This window comes from Gymnoscopelus braueri (genome assembly GCF_963280865.1).
Source record: "Gymnoscopelus braueri genome assembly, chromosome: 12".
Lineage (NCBI taxonomy): Eukaryota > Metazoa > Chordata > Actinopteri > Myctophiformes > Myctophidae > Gymnoscopelus > Gymnoscopelus braueri.
Genome location: NC_137614.1, coordinates 13913817 through 13935778, shown reverse-complemented (window position 1 = coordinate 13935778; position 21962 = coordinate 13913817). Strand labels below are relative to the sequence as shown.

At 43.9% G+C, this 21962-nt stretch overlaps 1 protein-coding gene across 1 annotated transcript in view; it reads left to right on the top strand.

Annotated features, from left to right (window-relative positions):
* Positions 1–8060: 8060 nt before the first annotated feature.
* The window catches only part of l1cama (L1 cell adhesion molecule, paralog a), a 56275-nt gene continuing 42373 nt past the window's right edge, over positions 8061–21962 (top strand). The window contains exon 1 of the mRNA XM_080444883.1: positions 8061–8201. The gene's annotated coding sequence lies outside the window, so the exon portion shown is untranslated. The remainder of the gene's footprint in view (positions 8202–21962) is intronic.

Sequence of the window (21962 nt, the reverse complement as noted above, 5' to 3'; positions counted from 1 at the left end):
TGTGCTCCACTCATGTGCTCCATTTCATGCCCCAGGCATGTTTTGGGGGGTGACCAATGTTTGTTTGGAACCGTTGATGCTCCCAGTATGCTTCTGTTAGGCAGGGGAACCAATCGGTAATTCGTCATAGGTTATAATTTTTTTTGTCTTACAAGACCATTTCCCTTCTGCAAAATCACTTTGTGCATGCGTATTTAGTGCCGCCTCCCTTGCTGCTTACAAGCAGCACAGAGTAGGCATAATAGACCCAACAATCTTTATCAATGATTGTAGACCCGATAGTGGGTGCGGAACAGGAAATGAAGGCTGGTAGAGCGGTTCATTAATAAAATCTACTTTGTGTATACGTCAGAATGCTCTCAGACTAATACATTCTGCTGCTGATGCTTCCAGCGTCCCTGGAATAAATCACAATATTATGGCCCTCACACAGCGAAAGGATAAAAGCCTTTCTTTCAGCACGAGCGCCAAACTCTAGAGGGTGGGCACAGGATCAGTTCATTAGAGTAATTGGTTTAATGTTTCTGACTGGCTTGATTGAAGTGATGTATTCAGGAGGGAAGCAATGACAGCGATTAACCATTTCCTTGGTTGTAATGCTCGCTACCCAGTAACCACTCCCATCGCTTCTCATTCAATTCTTATGATCATGCTGCAAGAACACTGGTGGGGGTGGGGTTGCTTGTTAGAGAAAGGGAACGCTGGAGAGCCCTTATCAGTAGATGCATCGTGGGGTGGGGACCAGAGTTGCATACATCATTGGAGGTGTTTGATATATCTACTTTAGAGACCTGTTAGCAGCATCATTATTCACAGCCCTTGAACACAATACTGTCATTGAACCCCCCCTTCCACAAACCACCTTATTAATTAATCATTGTTTGTGTATGGTTGGATGCTTCATTTGTCAACCTTAATGCATCCCAGTAGATGGCTGAAGAGGGAATCTATTGTAGGCCGCCGCCTATGTATATGTTGGCTAGTCATAATTTAACACTATATATCTCTGCTGTCTGGGAGAAACCAAAATGTAAATTCTTCAGGAAATGGGGGAGAAAAAAAAGTGGAGTTAGGAGGTTTTGTTCATCATTGATAAGAACAGCTGAATGGACCTCCAAGCTCACAATGAGGTTGGAGGTCAAAAGGGGGTGGAGCCTGGAGTCAGCTAAACCAGCTAACTCCACCCCCCTTTGGTAGAGTTGGTTGGTTTAGCAGAAAGTTTGAGGATCCAATGGAGTTAGCTGGTTTTGTCAGAAGCGCTTTTCAATACTTTTCATTGGTTCAAATTTTTTTTTTACCAACACACAGACGTAAAGGTTGTTCAATAGCACTGAATTATGGACAAAATATGCAAAAGCGGAAAAATGGAGTTAGCTGGTTCCTGCCGGACAGCAATATATGTTTCTCTGTTGTACTAAGATAATGCATTTTATCCAGTGAACTATGGTTTACAGGTGAAAAGAAAAGCTGAAAATGCAGACAGGAGGAGCCCTGGCTTTGGAGGTGTGTGATATATTCACATTAGAGATCTGGTTGCAGCATCATTATTTACCAGCGTCACCCCAACACACGTGCACGCACACCTTTATTAATTAAGTTCATGTAGGTATCATGGTTGGATGCTCCATTTGTCAACCTTAAAGCCTCCCAGTGAACATGTGAGGAGAGATCTATTGTAGGATAGTCATAATTGTCATAATTATTGAATGCTATTTCTTTACTCACTAACACATTGCATTATATCTAGTGAACTGTGGTGTACTGTTATTGCACGGATGAAAAGAAAAGACAAAAATACAGACGTGAGGAGTACAAGCCCTCTTTTGACAGTGGTGTGACATGTTGGCCTGAGTGTTATGAGCTGTTGTGAAAGTAACCCCCCTAGCGTGTCATCACTTCCTGATTAGGCTGCTATTTCTGCACACCAGCAGGGAGGCGAGAGCAGCATAGACGTGGACTGTCGACTTATTACTAAAGAGGAGAGATTATTCCCACCAACCTTGGCCTCACGATGAGAAATATTCTCTTCCATGTTGTCACTGAAGTAGAACGTTGTACCTGCAGATTGTGTAATGTGACTTATATGGCCTACTGCAGTGATAATTTGTGTGTGAGAGAGGGAGAGAGTCGACCCCTGGAAGACGGAGCTCAGCTGGTCATCAGGTATCGGATACTGGATGGCCTTTGGTCGTTCATACATACAGTACACACATAAACTCAGAGACCCCACAGTCCAAACTCAAAGCGGAAGTGACAGTTCATATCTACTGTAAAGGTCATCGTGTTTTAGATGTTGCTGTGCTCACTATCTATTTATCACACTGCACCTGTGCACCCCACCCCCTCACCAACCCTCCATGACAGGAGGGGTTCACCTTGTGGCATTTTAAGAAGAAGCAGGTGGTCGCTGGATCAAACCGTCTAATACTTTAGATGACTATATTGGTTGAATGGACATGCGCTTTTAACCACATGAACCCTAGCATCCTTATTCTGAGGCAAACATACGATGTGTTGGGAGCTTGTAGATCTGCTATTTTCTGCTAAGATATTATAGCAAAAACAGGAGTGGGCATAAAATAGAGCCCTGTGGGACTCCGGTCAACTAAGTACAGTGTTTAAGTGGTTACGTTTATTTGTTGGTCTGCGCTCGTCAGAGATGTAGCCTACTAATGATTGTCAAATCGCTGCTGCATCCTCTTTTATAATGACTTTACTTTGAAGCTTTGAAACATTAACTTACAGTGAGAGTGAGCCTGCTGGAAAGTTTCAAGTGAAATATTATGTAATCTTCATGGTTCTTTTGAATGGCTATCTTACTATTTAAAAGAAAATCATGGGATGATGCAATTTCGACATAGTTCTGTGTAACTCAAGATGAAGGACAAAAAGGGGACATTTGATTGCAAACAGCAGATCAAGTCTTTGAAGTGACAAATGGCAAGCTAGCTGAGGTCTCATTCGTCCCTGCACTTTGAAAACATAGATTGCACTCCACTGTACCATTAAAATGTCAAGGCAAAGTTTGCTTTGAACATTTCTCTTCTACTCTCCCATCGCTCTCAATCTCGGGTGGTGGCTAACGTCTTTGACAGTGCCCTAACCCCGCCACCCCCCTACCCCAGCATCATGCCAAAGGGTATTTCTCTGCTGGTCACTCAAACATGAGCTATTTACATGCAGCTAGCATGCTTTAATGACATGTGTTTGGGTGACCAAAGTGCTGGTCATAGCTGGCAACCTGGCCACTCAAGTATGACAGGAAACTCAATCAGAGTCATTTCCCTTCAATTACAGAGTGATTAACGCTGGGGTCAGAGACGGACGACTGACCTTCCAGCCAACTAATGAGTTTAAGTGGATCAATGGGGCCACCAAACCACCGGCCACATCAGGAGCCTAGCAACAACCAATCAGTCATCTGTTGCTCTAGGAACCGCCTAGTGGGAGATGATTTCTTTTAATACTTTTATAGATTTTTTCCATTTTATGACAAAGACAAAACAAACAAACAGCCCAGCTCAGACACGTTGCAAAACAAAGGACACAGATACAAATATAGACTCCACATACCTACATCGGACCATAAATTACAGCATTATATACCCACATTGTTTGGTGCTTGACATAACTACACCAAGAAATAAGAATAAAACAATAACAGTGTTAATACCCACAACAACAATAATAGAAAAAAATAAAATAAACAAGGATGAATGATCTTTTCCATCAAGGTTACCGGTATCGCTTCTGTTAAGGAACCCTATTGTTAAAGTGTCAGCTAACTGAGGGCCAATACATTTGTGGAGAGTTTTCAAAACTGCATCTTTGGCTGCCTGCAAGTCTCCATCTCTCACTCTCGCTATATTTCTCACTTTGACTAACCATGTCTCTCTCTCACTCTCCCAATGCCTGTGTGTCAAGCTGTACCTCCCAGTTTTTTTTCTTTCCTTCTATTTTGATGCCTCTTTCTTTCCTCTCCGGCTCCCTGCCATATCGTTTCATCTGTCTCTCTGTCTCACTGCCCTCATCTTCCAGCTGCTCTTCAACTTTCTCAACATGTTCTCACATCTTATTTTCTTTTCTCACCCGTCTGCACGCCCCGTACTGACACACACACACACACACACACCTCAGTCTATCTCACATCAGCCATACACCACAGCATCTCCTTTCTTCACTCTTTCCCATCATGGGGTTTACACTCTTCTCCCCCATTTGTTTTCAAATGTGCTTCTCTGTTTCTCCCCCCTCCTCCCTCCCAGGCTTTCTTGAACCCACACACCCATACACTGTATCCATTTACTCTATTGCTTCACTTCTTTGCCTCACTGTTTAAGCTGATGGAATACTTTTGCTCTGTCTTGTTTGCTGACCGCATCACTTTTTCCTGCAAACCCGGTCTTAAAGTTGTCCATTGATAGCCTCTCTCTCTCTCTCTCCCCCCCCCCCCCCCCACCGACCAACCCCCCCCCCCACCCCTCTCTCTGTGCTCCCTCCTTCCTCCTCATATATCATTCTATTTCTCTTGTTCCCTGTCTGCCAGCTGACTCACTTACAGCAATGTATGGAGAGGGGAGGAAGAGGAGAGCAGTAGAATGAGGAAAAAGGTTTTCCAAGGGCAGGTGAAGAGTCTCTTAAACACAAATCGGTTTAAACTGAGGGCCTGGTTTAAATAGAGGGCCTTTGAACAGAGGGCATGAGAGAACGACTGACAGCTTGACAGCTTGGGTTCTATGTACTGTACACAGAGTAGAATTACTCTTACTTGGCTCTCTTTTTTTATAGGTTATTTCATCTTTCTCAGCACTAGAGTCAGGAAATAGAAACTGATTCATATCGTCGCTGTTGGGCAGAAACCTTGTATCTCCATATTTCATCTGTTAATGTTTTTTCATAAAATAATGCCCTATTTTATACTTTGTCGCCCCAGTGTTACGCAATGGTAGTAGCAGTTCTACAAGCTCACAACACTTTGCAATGTGATGCGTTGTGTCTGGATCTGCTATTTTAACTATTAAATGTCTACAATTTCACATATAATGATATGCCAGAAATAGGGGTGCCAAGTTTAAAGTGGTTAAGTCTGTCTGTTGGTTTTATAAATACTTAACCAATGAAATTGATTAACCAGTGCTTATGACTAAATAACCCTGGATCCACGGGTTCATACAAGGTTTTTTTGCCTGACGGCGACGATATGCAGCTGGGTTTCAGAGGGGATGTGAGAGCCAGGCAGGCTGGCTATGTTGAGGTGAAACAAGCTGGGAGAGACAGAGGAGACATTATCTATATTGATCGGTCTGAGTGAGACTTCCTACAAGCTGTAGACCTGATTTCCCCTCCATCTCTTGCTCTTCACTGGCAAGTACCTGCTAAATATTACATTATCATCTGTGTTTTACCGGCTGGGTCTTAACACAGACTACTCATGATGAAATGTTTCTGAGAAAGGGCTGGACTGATTCTCACATGCACGCTTAAGAGTAATTTATACTTTGTCGTGTCAATCGCCATAAATCATTTTTCGGTGACAGTCGTACGAAGACGTATAAATTGAGCTTAGGGCAAACTTTTTCATTTCCTGTGGATGGAGTAACACAAACCCCTTCTCATATGCCCTGTTGCCTGGAACCACGCAGATCTCTGAATTAATGAATCCTACCTTAGCTGACCCTTCTTCTTTGATTATTCTCTCTCTCTCTCTCTCTCTTGCATTTCTCAATGAAGGGAACATACAAAGAGGGAATGGCCTGCCTTCTATCCATTAGGAAAAATAATAAAGCCTTTGGCCTATGGTTGTAAATCCAGTTCCACTTTATGGATTCTAATTATTTTAAGAAGTGAGTGTGACATATTTTATTCCTGTGTCCCATTACAATAGACTGGACTGCAGTGCGAGCGGAGCCGGAAGCAGATAATCTCATCATCTCCATCCCTTGTCGTTTTGATCGGATGCCCAGTCTTTGTCTGTCTATGCAGTCTTGGCATCCAGCCACGGTTATGTTCCAGACAACCTTCCAACCCCACCCTCAAACTGAGGATAATGACTCTGGTCCATGACTACCTGAGCCTCTGTCATCAATCATTTTTCCCATGCCCTGACCTCCTCCGCCTGCCCCCTCCTACAGCCTTTGTCAGCCACCCGCCTGGCAGATCCTGGTGGTACGTTTGGCAGATGGGCACACTGGCACTCCTCAGTGCTGGAGGGGAATCAGAGGCACATCCGAGAGCCACAGGAGCTGAATGTGAACGGGGGTAGTGGGGTTCGGGAGGTTCTGATGCAGGCTGAATACACTTACCCTTTCATCTCCAAGAACCCATCCCTGGAAATTAAAGTGACTTTTCAGCCTACGTCAGAAGTTGCATGACTACTCTAAAATGTAGGTTTAAAAAAAAAGTATGTGTGGGGGAGAAGTGGCATGCCGTACGGAAGCGAGACGTTGGCCCTGAGGGTGGAGCGCGAGGAGAAGCTGGACAGAGCAGAGATGAGGACGATCAGATGGAAGTGCCGCATCATGTCATGTCACTGAGGGAGAGAAAGATGAGCGCAGAGCTGAGACAGAAGACGGGAGTGGAGACGATAGCGGATGTGGTGAGACGTTGTACGGAAGGAAGCAAATGACTGGGTGAAGAAAGTAAAGTTAACGGGGACAAGACCCATTGGCCATCCAAAGAAGACCTGGCAGATGGCCGCGGACCGTCCCCGGTGGAAGAAAGCCATATCGAGGATCAACCCAGTGGTGCTGCTGTTATGTTAACCTTAAGCTGTGTTCTACACATACATGGCAAATCTCTGGATTCCAAAATCATGTTGCAATGTTTTTGTGGAATGGGGATTTACTTTGATGTTGAGGCATTGTGTGTGTGTGTGTGTGTGTGTGTGTGTGTGTGTGTGTGTGTGTGTGTGTGTGTGTGTGTGTGTGTGTGTGTGTGTGTGTGTGTGTGTGTGTGTGTGTGTGTGTGTGTGTGTGTGTGTGTGTGTGTGTGTGTGTGTGTGTGTGTGTGTGTCTTTCTGGGGCTCCTTATCCTAGTGTTTGTGAGTGCAGGTGTGTGCTGTCAGCAGCACACAGGCAGTGCTATGCCGGTCTCATCATATCGCAAGTCTCTGGCACTCTGCTTGCTGTATCATTGTTTACCAGCCTCACCACTGTCATGTAATCATATCACACTGCAGACACACACACCCAGATTAACCATCCTGTTGTTGTTACACACACACACACACACACACACACACACACACACACCCACCCACTGTATCTCTGCTTCTCCCAGGCCCACCCCTCATACAGATGAAAGACAACAGTAAACTGTACCCCCACCACCTGCACGCACACACATACATGCGCACACACACGCGCACACACACAAGCATTACATAACAGTTACCACATCCAGAGCTGTCTTTGGTGGTGCTGTCATTAAAAGTAGCTCAACAATAATATCTCGATGACAGGCAAGGTGAGAAAAGTGTGGTTCTGCAAAGCATCGTGAGATTATTAATACAGAATCTAATTCGGTCTTTGCTTCACCTGTATGGCCTTTTAGCTCCCAGCTTGGTGCAGAGGAGCAGCAGCGAGGAGGTGCTATTGGGCCATAAGCCACTGTACGTGCTCCTAACATTAATGAGAGTATTGTTATGCCTGCTCTGCATGGCTGAATAATAGGAGCAGATATGACTGTAGTGTGGCTTTTCTGGCACAGGGCTACTGGCCCTGCTAATCCAGTCACAGAGACTGCATGAGAGAAGGAAGAGAGAGAAAAGAGGGGGGGGGGGGTGCAGAGGTGCATCGAGGATATGGAGAGAGGAGGATGGGGGAGGATACAATAAAGGAATGGTCAGAATCCACTGAGACCCAGGGAGATGAGAGCACAGGAGAGTGAGAGAGAGAGGAGAGGAGAGGAGAGGAGAGGAGAAGGGAGGGAACAGGGTAGGAGGGAGGAAGGCAGAGGAGAAGGGGTGATGTCACCTCTAGCAAGCAGCCAATGAGAGTCAGGAAGGGAGAGAGAGCAGCCGAGAGAGGGTGTGTTTTTCTATCACTGCAGCATCAGCACGGAGGAGAGGGCACAATCAATTTTACACAGAAGAAGAAGAAGAAGAAAAGACAACTAGATAAGGAAGGAGAAAAAGGGAGGACGCCAAGAGCGAGCCAGTGGATAGGAGCATCCCGAGGCCGTCTTTCAAACCTGTGGAGGAGGTAAGAATCCGCCGCGGCCATTTCACAAGACATGGACAGAGTTTGTCATTAACAAGAGAGAGGAGGGGCTGTTGAGCGGTTTAATTAGGTGGTTGGGTGGAGGCACTTGTCATAGAATCACACCTTTGGATACGTCAGTACATCTGCTGGTACCACAAGATGGTAGTCAGGTTCATGTCAATGACTTGGGGGGGGGGGGATTTGTTTAATGACATAATTGTATTTCTTTGGCTAGAGTTTATTTTTTATTATGAGCTGCATTGTCACTGAGGAAAACTACAGTATATAATGGATGCTAGAAATTTCTAGGAATTCTGAAAATTACTGCAAGGAAGTCTTTCTTTTTCAGTTTTGGTGGGGGTGTTGTGGTAAAATGTAGTGCTGTGGAATATCGTATGCAATGCTTTTAATTGTTTGAGTTAATTAGTGATGCATTGAAGTTAAATGATTGTCTCATGAGGCTGACTTGTTGGTACATGTTGCTGTTTGGGAAAAGCAGGGTGTTATGTCTACTGAGATTCTGCCGAGCGAAGGATGCTCTATGTGTTGCATGCAACAGGGTCCGCTCTGCTCTCATATTAATATTGAATGATTCTGTTATGCTGTGCCCTGTTATGCTGCCTCACAGAACACACAGCAACTATCACTAGTGATCATTTCAATATTTTACAATATTACTTTATATGTCTCTGACACATCCACATAATAAAATACCTAGTGAATTTGTAACTCTGAGAGTGTAACCAAATGAACTTGTGTTAACACTGACCATAGTACTGCACAGTTGGTGTACATACTGTATATAAATACACACACATTTTACAAGAATCTTAGTGCATCATGGATGTGTGTTATATATTGTCCAATGGACTTAAATCTGCATTACCATCGTGCATGTATAGCAAAAGCATTTCAACACCACTTTATTACTTGGATCTGTGATTGTGCGTGTTTTGCACATTTCAGCCAAATTGTGTTAGTTGTTCAGTTTCTGCCAACTGTGGGTCATTTCCCATAAAAAATATGCTCTTTTTTGATGTATCATTCCCTTTATCTTACTACTTTAATGTACATACATTTTACCTCTATGTTGTCTTCCCGTCCCCCGACTAGTAAGCTGAGTGGCGTAATGTGGTTAAGTGTAGTCCTTGATTGCAACATGCTTTAATGGTATTCAATTGATGTGGAGGATGGAGCCCTTCTAATGTAGTAGCCTATGAGAGAGAGAGAGAGACAGACAGACAGACAGACACACAGACACACAGAGAGAGAGTGCACAGCTCTACTCGGTGCCTCTTCTCTCTTCTATTGCTGCAGTAGAGGGCCTGTTTCCTGAGGCAAACGCACAGAACTAGGAAACCTTACATTATGGACCCATATAGAAGGAATAGAGAAAGAGACAGGTGAGAGAGAAAGGATGAGAAAAAGAGATGGAGATATCAACAGGAAGGAGTGAGAGAGAGGTGGCGGTAGGGAGATGGCAAGAAGAGCGAAAATACGGGTGGGGCAGCCCTCCAAACAGATTGAGGTGTGCCCATGAGAGGAAGGCCCTTACCTGGCTGCGTGCCAGAGTGCTGCCTGCTGCTGCTGCTGCTGCTGCTGCCCTCAGTAGAATAGCCTGGAATACATCTGTTCCACCTGACAGGGGAAAATCGAAAAAAGGCTCCAGCAATTACATTACTCGCATGGAAAATAATATCACCAGAACTGGAACCCCCCCCCCCCAACGGCTGTCAATGTTTCAGCCTGGTGTATGACTGTATGTGTTTGCTTGTTTGTGTTTTTGCTGGTGTATGTGGGTGTGTTGTTCTGACTGTGTCGATTGCGTGGGTGCATATGCAGCCATTTCTTTGTGCACCTGTTTTATTTTGTGTGCTTGTGTGTGTGCTTCTGTGAACCCGAGCGCACTCTTCTCAGTCTCAGAATGTCGGTGCCTCAGTAGCCTGCAGCCTGTCCCAGATGAACAGAGTCAAGGGAGCAGAGGGGAGGGGCACCTGACAATGACTTGTTACCATCTGTACGACATCCATAAACATGCTGCTGCTGCTGCAACACAGCCACACACACACACACACACACACACACACACACACACACACACACACACACACACACACACACACACACACACACACACACACACACACACACACACACACACACACACACACACACACACACACACACACAATAGATCAAGATAGCCCTAGCTATAGAGGCTGTGTGTGTGTGAATGTGTTAAAAATGCTCCAGAGACCCTGTACTGCTGGCCACATTATCATACTATTTAATGCAATAGTGTGTGTATAGCAACGGTTGGCGATTTGCTAGCCGGTGCTGAGAGCTGGTGTTGTCGCAGAATAGCTTGTTGTTGTCAGAGCAGCTGGCTAGAGTTGAGTGTATGATTACCTCTGCTACAATATGGTACAGAAAGTAATCTCCCCTGTGACGCTAGCTGGCTAATTGAGCTGTTCCATCGGAGAGATGGATTGGGTGAAATGTGATTTAGGGGAGGAAAAGGAGTGGGAGAACAGAGTGAAAAGGAGAGAGAGAGAGAGAGAGAGGGGGGGTGGAACAGGGGGGAGTAAATGCAGGAGAGAGATGCAATGAAGATAGAAAAGGAGAAAGGGGGGGTATATGATGAGAGATAGTGTTGGCTTCCATTTGAAAGGCAAATCCTGTGCCGCTAGAGGTATTGTGTGTCGACGAGAGAAGGAGGGATCAACTGTGATAGAGGAAAGGGCAAGGTCACAGAGAGAGCAGAACGGAAGCAAAGGAGCCAAGGAAACAAGGTGGAAAGAATGAGGATCTATCCACACATTCCCATATAATAAATGATACTGATCTCCACTGTGAACAACGCGGGGAGGTCATCCCCTCCAGGCTGGTGTATTTATGGTTTTGCTCAGTTAATCTTTATGTGAAGTGTATAACAGCTGAGACTGGCCTGTTTCCCAGCCTAGTTTAGCGTCGTCTCTGTCAGAGAGAGATGTCATGGTGGTGTTGTGTAGTTGCAGGAGACGAGCTGCTCTCAATGTGCCAGTCAGGAGAGGAGCTCCAGGGAAGAGCAGTGTGCACTGTGCATGCATCGCAGTACCCGGTTCTCCTCTCTCTGCCACCTGTTCTAGCCTCAGGGCACCTCTACCAGTCAACCATGCACCCGCCAAACACACACCTGCTCGCTTACAGGAACACTTGTATACACATACAGTACATGCATGGCAGTTTCACAATAGCACACACATTTTCACAGTTACCCCACACATAGAAACACGTGCTATACACATACTGCAGGCAGAAAACCACTGGTATTAGTTATTGACTTGCACATCAAGTTTGCTAATAATATGCACACCTGTGTCTATTTACATACACACCCTCTGTATGCCTTGCAAATAGGACACACACACACACACACACACACACACACACACACACACACACACACACACACACACACACACACACACTCACAAACATACACTAAATGAAAAGCTCTCGCTCAGCTGTACACACACACACACACACACACACACACACACACACACACACACACACACACACACACACACACACAGTAACATCCTGTTGCATCTGCTCCAAATTAAACGTTCTCCATCATAGCTTTCCCGGCTGGCCTGATTACTTAAACGTCTGCTATAGATCACAGACTGCACCTGCTACTTTCCAGGGATTCAACCGTCAAGTGGTAACAGAGAATGGCTAAAGAGTGAACTAGATTTCACAATGAAAAGTAAACAACTGTTTCATCACGTAGGCTACCTGTCTTCACTGCTATCTTATCTTCCTTGTAGAATATCACATGTAAAGTTGTACAAGCACAGGCTCAGATGAGTAGTTCCTCTTTTCTCTGTGTGCGTGGGTGCGTGCGTGCGTGTGTGTGTGTGCGTGCACGAGCCTCCGAGCGATCTGCACAATACTTTTATGAGCGCAAACTTATGTGAGAGTGCATATGTCTTTATGACGCTATCGGGATTTTATTTGAACCACTTGAGCGCCATTTTCGCTAGTCTACAACCTCACAACACTTCGCAATCGCATCGCCACTCATATCTCTGCAATTTTTGCTATTTTTGAACAATTTAGAAAATCTTGAAATGTCTCTTATACCTGTATAGGCCTAACCACTAGGTGGAAAGTGGTTAAAAGTGGGATTGCAGAGTTCGTATGATAGTCAGTTACCCCCCCCCCCAATACATTGTGGTCTTGTGGTGGTGCGAATGCCTGGTCTCCTGGCCTAGGTCGCTGTCCGAGGTGCTGAAGGTGCTGAAAAGTATTTCCTCTTTTAAGGCAGCAATACTGTAACTTGTTAAACTATCATCAACATGGTGATTTACAGAGGGAAGGGGTCGTGTGCATCGACAGTTACATATCTATGGGGAAGGGGGTTAGCATGCAGGAGATCTTATAAAACGAATAATAATAAGAGGGAGGCAGAGAATGGAATGAACTGCATTGAGGGCGAATGAGAATCCGAACAGCAGGGTGGGTGGAACCGGTAAAGGTGAAGCGGGCTGTTCAGGGAAGGCTCGCTCAGATGAAACGCGGTGGAGGTGGATTCAATTGTCAGGCCGGTGTCTCTGAAGCACCTCAACCGAGCGAGTCTTCACTTTAAGTAGTCAGACATCTAGAGCAAACCTGTCAGCCTAGGAGGTAATCCTGTATCTCCTCTCTCTCTCTCTCTCTCTCCTTCCACTTTCTCTTCCCTCCGAGCGTTTCGTGTCATGTCTGTATTCATGCTTGCATTAGCGCTGCACGCATGAAGCGTGGCCGCCCCTTACTCATGGCCGTAATCAAAATGAGTGAGATTCCTATTGGGCTGCAGCAGCCATCAGTGGTGGATTTTTTTTTTTGTTTAAACTTTTTTTTGGTTATACTTTTACTTAAGTGAAAGTATCAATACTGCAATGTAGAAATACTCTGTTACAAGTAAAAGTCCGGAATTCAAAATGTACTTGAGTAAAAGTACAAAAGTATTGGCATCAAAATGTACTTTAAAAAAGTATCAAAAGTAAAAGTACTCATTATGCAGAATGTCCCATTTCAAGTTTTCAAATGTAAACTAATCTTTTGAATGCATGCATGGAGATACATTGTGAGCTTGTAGATCGGCTATTTACAAATGGCCGAAATATATATAGGGCTGAAGTGGTTAATGTATGTTTTGTGATAATAATCAAAATCTACAAAGTAACTAGTAACTAAAGTTTTCAAATAAATGTAGTGGAGTAGGCCTAAAAGTACAATATTTGGATCCGAGATGTAGTGGAGTGGAGTAGAAGTAAAAGTATTGTAAGTTGGAATTACTCAAGTAAAGTACAACTACCTCAAAATGATACTAGTACAGTACATGAGTAAATGTACTTAGTTACTTTACACCACTGGCCTTAACTCATGGCCTTAATCAAAATGAGCGAGATTCCTATTGGGCTTCCCAGCAGCCATTAGACAAAGACTCATAAAAACGAACCCAATTGTTCAATTGAATCTGCAATGGAGAGGGAGGGGGGGGGGCACAAACAGAGGCATCGTGTATGGAGAACCAAATTAATTTGACAGAGTGAATTACTGTATTATGTCTTTCAGCACTGATTGCGCGAGAGAACATAAATGGGAATTATGGGAGCATTCCCTTGGGAAACAATATTGTATTGGTTCGTTATGAAATTGGAACTGCATAGCACTTATTGGATTGAGCCATAAGAGAGATTAATAACGGACAATGTAGCTATACGTTGAAACAAAACGGAAGATTCTATTTAGTCAAAAACCTAAAGTTACTTAAATTTGTATGATGATTGATTGAATGATTTAGAAATACATATGGCTTAAAATTCATAAATGTCCTTATTCTGTGAATGATGTGACTTCAATCCAGAAGACCAGAGAAACCACAGATTAGAGTGAAGATGAAGTTGCAGAGCTGACGAGAACAAGAAGGGAGAAAAAAGGGTAAGACATGAAGAGAAACTCTGTATCTGACCTTTTCTCAACATCTCTCAGACACAACTGATGCATCCTCCTCGTTTTCTGCGTCTCTGGCAAAATCATGTCTTTGTGTGAATCACAGAGAGAATTCCCCGCCGTCGTTTCCATCAAAGAGGCTTTATCAGTCAAATCAGAGACTAAAATTAGGCTCAATTGACCCTCTGTATGTAGCCTAACTGCGGATGTGCATGTGTCACTCATGCGTGCATGTGCATGCATGAATAGCCCAGCCTTCTAGACGCGCTGTGAAAGTGACCACAGTGTCTGTGTCAGAAACCCTCTCTGTAACTAATCATCATAATGGTGTAAATCCCCACATGGCTCTTCAGCGTCAAGTTAGATCTCAGATATATTGAACCTTTTTAATCTTTCTCTTAGGAAAATAGTTAGAAATAAATTTCTTTAACATTTTGTTGACAAGTGTAAAGATCATACTGCCCAGGATAGTTACCTTAAATGACTTGAATATATAAATTATGTTAATCATTTTAAAATTCTATCACCTCATAGACCTATTGAACTTTTTAACTCTTATTTGACTGTGAACACTATATTCAAAAATGTAAATTAAAATATTTTATTTGTTACATCTTATGTACGGGTACACAAGAGTCAAATTCTTTGGTTGCGGCTCCTCAACATTATAGCAGCAAGACAAATTAAAAAGTTATAGAGTTAACTATCCAATCATAGTAGAAATAATGAATGTATGCAATAATAATTGTACACTTTAGGTGCTTTGTGCATGGGTGGTTAATCTAAAGTGGATAACTGTAGACATTCTGTTGCTCTGAGTTTGTTGCATTTGTTGTAATGTTAAGTGCAGTGTATGTTACTTGGTCAATTTGCACAGGACAGCACATACTGTACAGTATGTATCATGTCTAAGCATGAAGAAGCACCACATTCTGGCACCACTAAACCCCTGTGGTTGGCATGTGAAAACCCTGGCAATTGATGGACTTGAATGTTGCTGGACCAATGGAGGCACAGTGAAATTGGCATGAGATCTCAGTAATGCCCTCATTAACCTCTGAGAGTCACATCTACATTTTCAGAGAGATTTGTTTAACATCTAATAGGCTACCCACATGGAGATTGAAGAATCTCCATGTGGCAGTGTGTTATAAAAGCTTGCAAGGGTTAAGCAACCCTGGCAGTGACTTGATACATTTATTAAAGCACTGGAACTGCTATACAGCTAATGGAAAATAATATAATTCCCTACGGACCCGGTCATGAAAAAAGGGATTTGTGATTTTGTGCATGCTTTCATGATGAGAAATAACAAGGCCAATCCAACCAGTGAGTGAACTGGGTCAATGACAGACAAGGGCAAAGCCTTGGAGTGAGAGTCCATATGGTCATGCAACCCTAACATTGAGAGACACATGGCATTATTTCAGCATTATCATGACTGATTATTTATTAATGATTGTTTTATTAAATGTATTTGTAACATTTGTTTTACTTTATTATAGAAGAAAAGTACAATGTTGATGAGTTTATTTTCTATATATCATTACATTGTTATTATCACTTGGATAATGAATAATATGATTATCATTAGTTGCGTCTGTTAGATCGGATTATAGTACATGCTGATAACTGCTACCAACTGGCATTTACAGAGGTGTTTGATTGATCATTCTTCCACCTGAAAGAAGAAAGCTTGTTCTCTTGCAAAGCTGCAACACTGGCAACCTTTTACCGGACATGCTGGGTTGTGTCCGGTAATGCAGTGTGATGATCCTACACTTATGGTTGTCATAGAATGACTCATCTGACTGGGTCTATAAAACTGGAGTGATATGATGGGGAAGTAGCGTGATTGTGTCGGAGGAGAGAACTTGAGCCGGGAGAGTCGGCAGACAATTGAGATGTGTGTCATCTTTCTGACGCACCGAAGCGTTGGGAGTTAAATGCACTGAATGAAAGATGACTGTTTGACATTGAGTCAGCCGCCATGTATAACTGCCTTGTGTGCAAAGCAAACGCAGCAGAATATATGGTTTGATTGTGTTGTCAATACAGCTGAAGGATTACATTCAGTCATATCTTGCTGTATTGATTCAGAATCATTGTTTCCTGTTCCTCATCCCACACACCTCCCATTAGCTACAGTACACTTCTGTGAATCAGCGCACACAGGAACAGATGGGACATAAACTGTGTATTCGTTTTGAGCACAAAGCAAACTCGCGCAAAACAGACACACTAGTGTGGGTAAACAGGCTGTCGGTATTCGTGTCCCCCCCTTGCATATGTTGTGACTGGGGTTCCTATCTGCCGTGTCAGCCGCGATACATTCATTAGGTGCTGGATTACGGGGGAGTGGGAGGGGATCGAATCTGAAGTGGGTTGTAATCCCCATACACTGGACTAATTTAATCTCACCTACTGTGCCATCCTATTACACACTACGCCCACCAACGTGCATGCACAGACACTGACTGAAGGGGAGGAGAGGAGGGGGCTTGAGGGGTTAGAGCAGGGTAACGGAACAAGAGGCACGGTGCTAAAGGAGAGAGGTTGGAGTGGATATAGCTGTAGAGAAAAGGAGAGTTGAATAGAACCACAGTGGGAGAGAAAGGGAGAAATACAAGGAAAGAAAGAGAGAAAATGTAATGGCAAGGATTAAGGGGAGAGAACATAGACTAGAGGGGGGGTGAACGGGGAAGAAGTAAGGAGACGGGAGAAATGGCAAAAACTCATTTTTGTGTAACTCCCTATTTTGTCAGGATACATGTTAAAGTTCCTGGAATAATGTTCCTCTATTTGATTTGAATTCGCTTTTTTCTGACCTGGGAGGTTTTGACATTCTGGTGCATCGCTGACAGCTTAAGTGGGCGAGCCTGTGAGTCCATCAGCCTCTTTAGCTGGAATACTGAATAGATTCTTGAATACATTAGAATGAATCACTGGTTGGTTGATTGTGTTTACGGCACCATTGTATGAACATGCAGGTACACTGTACTTTTGCAGCACACCAAGTACATATGTTCAAGAATAACAGCATTTTAACTACAATATCTCTCTGCTGCCTCCATAAGCCTTTGCCTTTTTCAGAGGGAGACTATCTTAAGAAGACTTGAACAATACACAATATAGAATATGGATCTTTTTTTTTTTACCCACTCCAACATATTAATGGGATATATTCATCTCAGGCTACAGTGCATGCTTGTTCCATATATTTTACCTAGCTTGTACTCAAACAAACCAATATGGATCATCATCATATCTGTTTTGCAATACAGGATTGATGAGCGAATCTGATAACGCAGCGATATGAAGCCGGTTGTTTGCCTCGAAAGAAAGGGTTTATCTAACCTTAATCATATAGGCCATGTACATGGTCTCTATTATAGACCACATTTATCACACTTTTTTTTATTTTATTTTTATTTCAATTCAAGTTACTTATTTTTTGTCAACTACAGTATAATAACCTGTTTGTATTTGCTCACCAAACTCGAGTGGGCATGTACGGAGGATGAACTGATATAATGAGACACCGTATCTACCCCTGTATCAGCCATCATGCTCCGCTGCACATCGGTGTAATTTGTGTTTGTGTAAAAACTTTTACAAGTTGTAGTTTCAGAAAAGAAGCGAGGGTTGTTTTGGGCATTTTCTGTATTTGTATACTAGAAATACTTTCTCTTCTTCACAGGAACTTAATTATTTTTTTTGGAGGGTGAGAGACTAAAGGCATTGGAGTGATATGAGGGGAATTGATGAACAGATGAGGAGACGGGGTGAGTCAAGGTGTTAATAGAGAGAAAACATGAACGATACCCAGGAGAAAACAAAAAAACCCAAACACAACAAAAAAGATTGTATAGATTTATTTAGGGGAGCAGATGTCAGCTGGGTGGAGGGTTGTGTGGGGTGGGGGGGAATAACAAATCCCATTGTGCGAGAGAGAGAGTGAGATGAGAGAGAAGAGACAAGAGCGGGTCCGGACATTGTTAACAAGCTTAACGAGGTAATTATACATTTAAGCAAAGAGCTCGTCCTCTCGGGCCATACCGGGCTGGGTGGGGCACAGAGAGGAGATGAGAGGAAAAGGGAAAAGGGTGTGGGGGTGGGGTGGTATTGAGTTAACAAAAAAAAATGGAGGTCTATTATCAGTAACCTTTTAGTATCGTTGATTATAGCATTAGGGTGTGATGTTGCTCGAGGGGCTGGAGAGAGTGGATTGAATCAGGCTTAGATGGTGTAACAATGCAATGAGATGAAGCCAGAGAATGATGTAGAAGAGAGAGGGAGAGATCCCTGTTGTGATTAAAATGGTCACACGTGTAGGGGCAGATGTACTGTATACCTGACACACACACACACACACACACACACACACACACACACACACACACACACACACACACACACACACACACACACACACACACACACACACACACACACACACACACACACACACACACACACACACACACACACACACACACACAGGCTCACCTGCACTGTCTCAGGCTGTGTAAAGAATAACTTCATGACACTAATTACATAACAGCAAATATACTGTGTACCCATCCTCAGCCACTGACAGTATAGTTCCGCCACACAGACATGATTAAATCAACACGTCTAAAGTACCGAGAGGACTTCATTGACTGTATGTGCCGTATGTCATCCGTCTTTATGAGTTCTCATTACGCTTAATGTATTTTCCGCTCTGCTTGATAACAAACATGATGTTCCCGACCTTCCCGTACGCCTTTCATTTCTCCTTCGTCGCTCCCTCTTAATTCACCCCTTCCTGTCCTCCTCTCTCTGTCCTTCCTCTCTCTCCACCACTCCTTCGTCTGTCTTTACATTTTATCTCTCCGCTGGGTTTTATTTATGACCGTTTGGTGTTTTGACGACCAACGGCCTGTGGTTGGTTCAGTGGGGACAAACAAACCAACTGTAAACATTAGTGACAGGGCCATTACTGCTGCTGTCTCCTCTGCCAACACACTGGCCTCCCCACGTTGACCCCGGGGTCCGTCTGAAGGACTCTGAGGTCTTTATCAGAACAAAAGCAGTGTCCCCACTATTCAGTTGAATAAAGGGAATAAAGGATTCAGCTTATATTGAGGAGGGCTTACTTTGAACTGAATCGTATACTAGGGCATTCACCGAATATTCGAATATTCGAATATCAAACCGACTATTCGACTATCAAACCACTATTCGATTATTCGATTATGATTTTTTTTTTTTTAGTGGCTTTTCTACAGCAGACGCGCAGCTAAAAATGCTAAAAATCACTATTCGTGAATGCCCTATCGTATACAGAAACATACTCTGTGTTAATTCAACTTCGAGGAGGGTATAAATGGAACCAAATTGACCCATAAGGATCCATTTGTACTTTATTTTTAATAGTTAATCAAACACTAAGAATGTTACTGTGTACACAACAGCTGTGCTCTTTAGGGACGCATTATATTGAACTGTTATACAGTAATTGTGATTTTGGGTGCAGATGAAGCATTAATTAACAATTAGTATAAAATGAAATATAGTTTAAAATATATATATATATCAGGATTATTTTGCTGATACAGATTTTACTGATATCGCATTTTTACCGATATGCTGAGCGATTGATCGTGCATATCAAATGCTGTTAGCTACAGTACAGTAGCTTATTCGTTAGCCATTAGCTAATCAGCCATCCGTGGTTGGATCTGACCGATGCTAGGGCTAATTAACAGTACAGTAGTCGCTGACCTAGCATGTGGTGGGTCTGGTCTATGTGTCCTATATTGGAACTGATGTGGTCAGCATGGTTGGAAGCATGGGCCCGTGCTATCATGATGATGTGAAGATGATACGCTTGTTAACCATTATGGAGAGAGAGGTTATGGCGTACGATCTCATTCCTGCCTGGACCTTTCAACCATGATAGGTTCTGTGTGTGTGTGTGTGCGTGCGTGCGTGCGTGCGTGCACACACGTGTACTGTATGTGTCTTTGTGAAGCGAGTGTGGGAGTACATGAATATGCATGAGGGTGGTGTACACAGCTGGCTGTGTGGGTCCATGTGGGCTGTGCGTGTGTATGTGGTTTGTCAGGGCATGTCGGCCTAACTCTCTAGCTGCAGGGAAAGGTCATCGCAGCGTCTTCTGCATCCCATTGCTCTGTGCCCCTTCACTCTCTTGCTCCCTGTGCAGAGTCTGTTGCCATTGGAATGAGGGCCAACCCCTCCTGTCATCTCCCGTTAGCCATAGAAAGGGGGACGGAAAGAGAGAGAGGAGAGACTGTGGAGCAATAGCTTTTGGTCGCAGCTGGACCTTCTGCGACGGAGGAATACCTGAGGATCGAGGGAGAGGAAAAGGAGATAAGAGAGGGAAGTCAGGGAAAGAGGAGAATAAGGGGAGGCTGGGAAAGAAGGAAGAGAAGAATAGTTATGCCCCATGAATTGATCAAGTAATAAATAGAGATGGGTTTGAAACTGCCTTTTCACACTACCCTTGTGGTACAAAAATACACCCTTCTGGGTAAATTGTTACATCCTCAGAGTTGAATTAACACTCAGGTTTTTACAGTTTAAAAGATAATCACAGAGACGCTTGTCTGATGGGAAAGGACACAGACAGACGGACAGACGGGGTGGAACAGTTTGTCTGCTTGCTCCCTTTGATATCTTGTGTTGTTGAAAATTGGAGCGAGTTTCACCCAAATGTCATGTCCTTGATGTCTTTGCGCTGCCACACAGCACAGCGTGGAGGAATGGAGCCTATGGAGCAATGTGGAGGGAGAGGGAGGGGTGCTTGGGAGTGAGGGAGGGAGGGTGGGGTGGATTTTGCCCGGACCGCTGCAGAGACGGAGGGTCTGCGTGTCTCAGATAATGCAGCAGCCTTTGATGTCGGCCGGTCCTCCTGTGACGGGGAGGACGAGCCACGTTTCACCTCGCATGGATTTCCGCCGAGGAGTCCATTGGTAATGATTGGATTTAGTTACCGAGCCGAAACGGTTTGCTGATGATAATGATAACAGATGTGATGGCGAGTTAGCCAGCCACCTCGGGTCTGGGTTACTGTATCCATCCATCGTCTGGTCCAGGCAAATGTCCCTTCATACTACATTTATCTTCCAGAGGGTTTGATGAAGCTTAATTCATATACTCCGTCATATGACAGCGTTGTTGTCTGTTTTGTTTGTTGCACGACCAGATGAGCCCATCCAAAAGCTCATCTGCTCTTGCCGGCAAGCATAATTCTGGATATTAATGCTTGATGGTGGGGGGCCGATAGGGCACTACCTGTAATTGCATTCTATACATGATGCTAGCAGGTTGGCTGTAATGAACATCTAATGAAGCACGGCTGGGAGACCGTGATCCACAGGCATCTCCCTGTAGGAAAGAAAAAGAAGGAAGAGGGAGAGGAGCAAAGCATGGGAGGAGAGAGAGCGAGAAGGAGAGAGAGCTGTCTAAGCAGCGAGAAGCTTTGCATTCAGCAGGGAGCAAAAAGAGATAGAAACAGAATAATGAAAGAGAGAGAGAGAGATGCAGAGGGGGGTGGTACAAATAAAAGAGAGATACACTGTAGGCAGTGACTGCAGTGAGTAAAGAGGAAGACTTTGAAGTAAAGATAACATGTAGACATTACAGAAGGGCTGGCGAGAAAGAGAGAGAGAGAGAGAGAGATATGGGGAAAGCATGCAGGCAAGAGAAACGAGAGATGTGGAAGATGAGAGATGAAGGAAGAGGGAAGAAAGTAGAGACCGATGAGCG